Genomic DNA, 8,789 nt, shown 5'->3' with positions numbered 1-8,789 from the left:
TGGATGGGTGAGTGAATGAGTTGGTGGGTGGGTGAGTGAATGAGTGGGTGGGTGAGTTAGTGAATGAACGGGTGGGTGAGTGAATAGGTCGGTGGGTTAGTGAATGAGTGGGTGGGTGAGGGAATAAGTGGGTGGGTGAGTGAATGAGTGGGTGAGTAAGTTAATGAGTGGGTGAGTGAGTGAATGAGTGGATGGGTGAATGAATGAGCAGGTAGGTGAGTGAATGAGTGGGTGGGTGAGTGAATGGGTGGGTGAGTGAATGAGTGGGTGGGTGAGTGAATGAACGGGTAGGTAAGTGAATGAGTGGGTGGGTGAGTGAATGAATGAGTGGGTGAGTGAATGAGTGGGTGGGTGAGTGAATGAGTGGGTGAGTGAATGAGTGGGTGGGTGAGTGAATGAACGGGTGGGTGAGTGAACGAGTGGGTGGGTGAGTGAATGAATGAGTGGGTGAGTGAATGAGTGGGTGGGTGAGTGAATGAACGGGTGAGTGAATGAGTGGGTGGACAGATGAGTGAATGAGCGGGTGGGTGAGTGAACGAGTGGGTGGGTGAGTGAATGAGTGGGTGGACAGATGATTGAGTGTGGGCGAGTTAGTGGGTGGGTGAGTAAATAAGTGGGTGGGTAGGTAAATTAGTGGGTGGGTGAGTGAGGTGCCGGCTCCCAGCCGCCATCTTGCGTAAAGAAGGCACCCAACCGCCAGCTTAGGTTGGAATGGTGAAAATCTTCCATCTTAAATTTTGATTCAAAGCGTTCGTGACTGCAGGGATTCATATTCTTGGTTCTTTCGGTAAAGTCACCACGTAGAAGGGAAACAATAAAATAATAAAAATATAAAACAATAAAATTATCACGACGTTTACGACCGCAACACAAGCAATCATCATCAGGTGTGAAAACCACAGCAAGACAATTTGAAAAAAGTGGCGGTTTTTTTAAGATGGATTATGGCTTAGCAATCATTGGAAGGATTTGATACACCATTTCAGGTCTTAATCGATTGTTCACGCTTATGGTGGCTTTCAGACAGCATACATTAATTTTTCGTCTCCCCCCTCCTCTTTTCCGAACATAGATGGACTCGTCCATTTAAACAAACTGCCAAATCGCTGTCCGTGGTGCTAACGTTTAAAAATAAATAAATACACACCGCCACTTCTTTCAATGTTTCCTGCCGTTGGTTTTCACACCCGATGATGACTGCTTGTGTTGCAGTCGAAACGTCGTGAGAGTTTTATTGTTTTATATATATTTTATTATTTTATTGTTTCCCTTCAGCATAATCTTGTTTGAAGGCAACCAACCGCCATATTCGGTACGAAAGACGCCCAACCGCCATTTTAGGCAGTGAAGACTCCTGGCCGCCATTTTAGGTAGAGACGTTGCCCACCCGCCATCTTAGGTAGGGAAGCGCGCCAACAGAAGTCGCCCACTTCTAGGGGGAGCTCTCTGGGAAATCGGCACTCCCAAACATTCTGCACAAGTGCCACAACGGCCGCCTGTGGCTGATGGGGGTGCTCAAAAAGGGGCCGTCCATAAATGACGTCACGCACCTAGGAGGGGGGGTGGGGAGGGGTCAGAGATTTGTGACGATGTGTGACGAGTGAGGGGGCGGGGTTTGGGAAATGTGACGTCACATCAAAACTTTCAACAAATACAGACGACACTTTCTACTTAATTAAAAAGACTTTTTAATAAACGTTTTCTGCTACAACATCGGAGTGCAGCGCCACGTTAAACACGCACTACAGTGACAATAATTTTAAGCGATTTGAAGCATGTTTTATTTTCAAAATGGAAATATGTTTTTTTTGGGGAGGGTGGGGTGTGGGGGGGGGCAGAGCTTTGTGACGTCATATTTGAGGGGGGGGGTGTTAAAAATCGTCAAAAATCGCCTGACGTCATTTATGGACGGCCCCAAAGAGATAAAAAAGTATTACACACGGAACTTTTATTCACTCACTCTCACACCCACCCACCACTCACTCTCACACCCACCCACCACTCACTCTCACACCCACCCACCACTCACTCTCACACCCACCCACCACTCACTCTCACACCCACCCACCACTCACTCTCACACCCACCCACCACTCACTCTCACACCCACCCACCACTCACTCTCACACCCACCACTCACTCTCACACCCACCCACCACTCACTCTCACACCCACCCACCACTCACTCTCACCCACCACTCAATCTCACACCCACCCACCACTCACTCTCACACCCACCCACCACTCACTCACACCCACCCACCACTCACTCTCACACCCACCCATCACTCACCCTCACGGGTGGGGAGAGACGAGGTGAGGTGATGGGTGAGGAGGGAGACGAGGTGAGACGAGGTGAGGCGATGGGTGAGGAGACGAGGTGAGGGGATGGGTGAGGAGGGAGACGAGGTGATGGGTGAGGAGGTTGACGAGGTGAGGTGATGCGTGAGAAAGCCGAGGTGAGGGGATGGGTGAGGAGGGAGACGAGGTGAGGTGATGGGTAAGAGACACGAGGTGAGGCGATGGGTGAGGAGGGGGACGAGGTGAGTTGATGGGTGAGGAGAGAGACGAGGTGAGTTGATGGGTGAGGCGAGGGACGAGGTGAGTTGATGGGTGAGGAGAGAGACGAGGTGAGGTGATGGGTGAGGAGAGAGATGAGGTGATTGGTGAAGAGACGAGGTGAGGTGATGGGTGAGGAGAGAGACGAGGTGAGGTGATGGGTGAGGAGGGAGATGAGGTGAGGCGATGGGTGAGGAGGGAGACGAGGTGAGGCGATGGGTGAGGAGGGAGACGAGGTGATGGGTGAGGAGGTTGACGAGGTGAGTTGATGGGTGAGGAGGTTGACGAGGTGATGGGTGAGGTTGACGAGGTGATGGGTGAGGAGGTTGACGAGGTGATGGGTGAGGAGGTTGACGAGGTGGTGAGGAGGTGGTGAGGAGGTGGTGAGGAGCAACGAGACGCACAGATTCCCCCCTCACCGATGTCGATCCGCGTGGCCCCCGCGGTGCTCGAGGCGCCATCGGACGAGGCCGCGAGGCCGCCTCAGAGACAGCCGCCATCGCTGGGGGAGGGGTTTCCCGCGCTTTTATAGACGTGTGACGTCACCCCATTTACCCCCCCTCACCCCTCCCCTCAATTTGTCGCTAAGCGACGAATTGAGGGGAGGGGCGAGGGGTTTGAGGGGAGGGGGTGGTGGTGAAGGGGAGGGGCGAGGGGGTTGAGGGGAGGGACCAGAGGGGAGGAGCGATGGGGTTGAGGGGAGGGGGGTTGAGGGGAGGGGGTGGGTGATGTGAGGGGGAGGGGCGAGGGGGGTTGAGGGGAGGGGCGAGGGGGTTGAAGCGAGGGGGGGTTGAGGGGAGGGGGTGGGTGATGTGAGGGGGAGGGGCGAGGGGGTTGAGGGGAGGGGCGAGGATGTGAGTGGGTGGGTGAGTGAATGAGTGGATGGGTGAGGGAATGAGTGGGTGGGTGAGTGAGTGGGTGAGGAAATAAGTGGGTGGGTGGGTGAATGAGTGGGTGAGTAGGTTCCTGGAAAGGATTATTCAGCATCGCCTTGCCAGGCACGCTGAGGAGAGGCTTGCGGAGCCCCAATGCGGTTTCAGGAAAGGGCGGTCCTGCACAGATGCCATATTTTCTGTCCGTCTGCTACAGCAGAGGTGTAGGGAATTCCAACAAGACCTACATCTCTGCTTTATTGACCTGGTCAAGGCCTATGATACCATCAGTAGGCCTGGGCTCTGGGTCGTTCTTCGTGCTTTTGGAGTACCTGACCCTCTGCTCACGATCATTAAGGACCTTCATGATGGTGAGCGGGCCCGGGTAAAACTACGTGGCCGGGAGTCAGAGCCATTCCCTGTACACCTTGGGGTGCGACAGGGATGTCCTCTGGCTCCCACATTATTTAACATCTATTTTGACCACGTAGTTCGTGAAGCCTTCAATAGCTGTACCGGGGGAATCTCCATATGGTACAGATATAATGGGAGGCTAATCGATGCCCGGGTGCGGTCAAGGGATGGCTCCCTATTGCTCAACCACGTTATGTATGCTGATGATTTGGTAATAGCTGCTCAGTCAGAGGAGGAGTTGGAGACGCTGCTGCTGAGACTGGAGCGTGCCACTAAGAGGTGGGGCCTTACCATCAGCCCCACCAAAACTAAGCACCTGCCTGGGTATTTTGTACCATCGGACACTCCACCCCCACAACTCCCAATCGGTGATGGGGCAGTTGTGGAGAGAGTGGAGAGTTTCCCATACCTGGGCAGTGTGCTTATGACTGGCTCCAGTTTAACAGCAGAGGTCTCACTCCGAATCAGTCGAGCGGCAATATCTTTTCATTGGTTGCGTAACGCTGTGTGGAAGCTACCTGGTCTGTCGCTCCGCACTAAGCTTCAGGTCTTCTCGGCCACGGTCATTCCCTCCCTTCTCTACGCTTGCGAAACGTGGACCCCCCTAATGGAACATCTTCGCCGGTTAGAAACATTTAGGCTGGCCTGCCTACGATCCATCCTGGGTTTAACCAGACTGGATTGTGTGAGGAGCTCACAAATCCTTGAAAGATCTGGGCAGGGTCCCATCGGTGAGCTCCTCCGGCAGGCAAGGCTGCGATGGCTGGGTCATGTAGCCCGCATGCCCAGCCACCGCATGCCGAAACAGCTTTTGTTTGGCCGGATTGAGGGGGCTAAGCGGGCGCGGCACAGGCTAGAGAAGAGATGGAGTGATGTGGTACAGGAGGACGTGGAGCTGAGTGGACTTGCCGATGACTGGTACCAGCGGTGTCAAGATCAGCCTCTGTGGAGGAGGCTCGTGAAGGATGCTACTGGGCAGTTGGAGGCAGTCGCCCTCCAACAACAACGGAGGGCGGAGGAGCGACGCTCACAACAGCGAGCGGAGCACCGGGTGGCTAAAGCACAGCAGGTTGGCACAGTAGGGGGCACAGGTGGTGCATCAGCCACTCATCTCAGTCAGTCGACCCGTGGCACCTGGGTCTGCCCCGTGACCTCCTGCCAGCGGAGGTTCGACACTTCACGTGGCCTCAGGGTGCACATAGCCTGGCACAAGCGTCGTGGTGACGTCACCGCCACTTAGTGGCGAATGGCGGTTGTTGTTGTTGTTGAGTAAGTTAATGAGTGGGTGAGTGAGTGAATGAGCGGATGGGTGAGTGAATGAGTGGATGGGTGAGTGAATGAGTGGGTGGGTGGGTGAGTGAATGAGTGGGTGGGTGAGTGAGTGGGTGGGTTAGTGAATGAACGGGTGGGTGAGTGAGTGGGTGGGTCGGTTAGTGAATGAGTGGGTGGGTGAGGGAATAAGTGGGTGGATGAGTGAATGAGTGGGTGAGTAAGTTAATGAGTGGGTGAGTGAGTGAATGAGCGGATGGGTGAATGAATGAGCGGGTAGGTGAGTGAATGAGTGGGTGGGTGAGTGAATGAGTGGGTGAGTGAATGAGTGGGTGGGTAAGTGAATGAACGGGTGGGTAAGTGAATGAGTGGGTGGGTGAGTGAATGAATGAGCGGGTGAGTGAATAAGTGGGTGGGTGAGTGAATGAGTGGGTGAGTGAATGAGTGGGTGGGTCAGTGAATGAACGGGTGGGTGAGTGAATGAGTGGGTGGGTGAGTGAATGAATGAGTGGGTGAGTGAATGAGTGGGTGGGTGAGTGAATGAACGGGTGAGTGAATGAGTGGGTGGACAGATGAGTGAATGAGCGGATGGGTGAGTGAACGAGTGAGTGGGTGAGTGAATGAGTGGGTGGACAGATGATTGAGTGTGGGCGAGTTAGTGGGTGGGTGAGTAAATAAGTGGGTGGGTAGGTAAATTAGTGGGTAGGTGAGTGAGGTGCCGGCTCCCAGCCGCCATCTTGCGCAAGGAAGGCACCCAACCGCCAGCTTAGGTCGGAATGGTGAAAATCTTCCATCTTAAATTTTGATTTAAAGCGTTCGTGACTGCAGGGATTCATATTCTTGGTTCTTTCGGTAAAGTCACCACGTAGAAGGGAAACAATAAAATAATAAAAATGTAAATCAATAAAATTATCACGACGTTTACAACCGCAACACAAGCAATCATCATCAGGTGTGAAAACCACAGCAAGAAAATTTGAAAAAAGTGGCGGTTTTTTTAAGATGGATTATGGCTTAGCAATCATTGGAAGGATTTGATACACCATTTCGGGTCTTAATCGATTGTTCATGCTTACGGTGGCTTTCAGACAGCATACATTAATTTTTCGTCTCCCCCCTCCTCTTTTCCGAACATAGATGGACTCGTCCATTTATACAAACTGCCAAATCGCTGTCCGTGGTGCTAACGTTTAACAATAAATAAATACACACCGCCACTTCTTTCAAATGTTTCCTGCCGTTGGTTTTCACACCCGATGATGACTGCTTGTGTTGCAGTCGAAAATTTTATTGTTTTATATATATTTTATCATTTTATTGTTTCCCTTCAGCATAATCTTGTTTGAAGGCAACCAACCGCCATATTCGGCAGGATAGACGCCCAACCGCCATTTTAGGCAGTGAAGACTCCTGGTCGCCATTTTAGGTAGGGACGCTGCCCACCCGCCATCTTAGGTAGGGAAGCGCGCCAACATAAGTCGCCCACTTCTAGGGGGAGCTCTCTGGGCAATCGGCACTCCCAAACATTCTGCACAAGTGCCACAACGGCCGCCTTTGGCTGATGGGGGTGCTCAATAAGGGGCCGTCCATAAATGACGTCACGCACCTAGAAGGGGGGGGGTGGGGAGGGGTCAGAGATTTGTGACGATGTGTGACGAGGGAGGGGGCGGGGTTTGAGAAATGTGACGTCACATCAAAACTTTCAACAAATACAGACGACACTTTCTACTTAATTAAAAAGACTTTTTAATAAACGTTTTCTCCTACAACATTGGAGTGCAGCGCCACGTTAAACACGCACTACAGTGACAATAATTTTAAGCGATTTGAAGCATGTTTTATTTTCAAAATGGAAATATGTTTTTTTTTGGGGAGGGTGGGAGTGTGTGGGGGGGGGGGCAGAGCTTTGTGACGTCATATTTGAGGGGGGATGTTAAAAATCGTCAAAAATCGCGTGACGTCATTTATGGACGGCCCCAAAGAGATAAAAAAAAGTATTACACACGGAACTTTTATTTCCGATGTCAAGAAGAAGTCGACGTGACGGGGAGTAAGGGAATAATCGAGGCGACTTTGTTTGGTGCCGTTGCGGTTTGGGGAAGGCGAGGGGGTGGACAGGCGCCTGCAAACCAGGCGAGGGTTGGTGGATCACCGCAGGCACAGGCAGATGCCGGGAAATGGCGACAGAGGCCCGGGGCCCCACCTGTTCCCGCCTCCACGGGGCGAGGCGATTCCCCCGTCGCATCGCCGAACGTTGCACCGCGGACTCGGCTCGCGTGGAGGGCGCGAAAGGAGATTCGACGTAGCATGGGGGACCGGCAGACTTACACAGGCACTCGCCCACAGACTCGCAACGGACACCCGCAGACTCACAATGGACACCCGCAGACTCACAACGGACACCCACAGACTCACAATGGACACCCACAGACTTACACAGCCACTCGCCCACAGACTGACAACGGACACCCGCAGACTCACAATGGACACCCACAGACTCACAATGGACACCCGCAGACTCACAACGGACACCCGCAGACTCACAACGGACACCCACAGACTCACAACGGACACCCACAGACTCACAATGGACACCCACAGACTCACAACGGATACCCACAGACTCACAATGGACACCCGCAGACTCACAACAGACACCCACAGACTCGCAACGGACACCCACAGACTCACAATGGACACCCACAGACTTACACAGGCACTCGCCCACAGACTCACAACGGACACCCACAGACTCGCAATGGACACCCGCAGACTCACAATGGACACCCACAGACTCACAACGGATACCCACAGACTCGCAACGGACACCCACAGACTCACAACGGACACAAGCAGACTCACAACGGACACCCACAGACTCGCAACAGACACAAGCAGACTCACAACGGACGCCGGAAGACTCACAACAGACACCCACAGACTCACAACGGACACCCACAGACTCACAACGGACGCCGGAAGACTCACAACATACGCCTACAGACTCACAAAGAGACCCATTAACGTGGAAAGGGACCAATCTATTTGGAAAGGGACAAAGGGAAGGCGCCCAACCGCCATCTTGCATAGGGAAGGCACCTAACCGCCATCTTACGTGGGGAAGGCATCCAATCGCCATCCCACCCTACCTGCCCATTATAAATCCACTCCACCTGTCCATTATGAACCCACTCTACGTGCACATTATAAACCAACCCTACCTGCCCATTATAAACCCACTCTACCTGCCCATTATAAATCCACCCTACCTGTCCATTATAAACCCACCCTACCTGCCCATTATAAACCCCAGTGACACGGCCAAGATGAACCCACCCTACCTGCCCATTATAAACCCCAGTGACACGGCCAAGATGAACCCACCCTACCTGCCCATTATAAACCCACCCTACCTGTCCATTATAAACCCACCCTACCTGTCCATTATAAACCCACCCTACCTGCCCATTATAAACCCCAGTGACACGGCCAAGATGAACCCAGACCCCACACGTCACTGACAATCGACGGCACCAAACCCCACAAAATCAACGTCCGCAAGGTCATCTCACGTCCCGGTGACTTTATGCACAATAACAACGCTCTTAGAAAAACACAACATTCTTACAATAATTATAATATTTACAATAAAAACATTCAAAACTACGATATTAT

The sequence above is a fragment of the Petromyzon marinus genome, unplaced genomic scaffold (genome assembly GCF_048934315.1).
Source record: "Petromyzon marinus isolate PM22_M1 ecotype Great Lakes invasive population unplaced genomic scaffold, UKy_Petmar_22M1.pri1.0 PM_Scaffold_20, whole genome shotgun sequence".
Taxonomy (NCBI): Eukaryota; Metazoa; Chordata; class Hyperoartia; order Petromyzontiformes; family Petromyzontidae; genus Petromyzon; species Petromyzon marinus.
The sequence above is the reverse complement of the archived record's forward strand: the minus strand, read 5'-3'. Positions refer to the sequence as shown.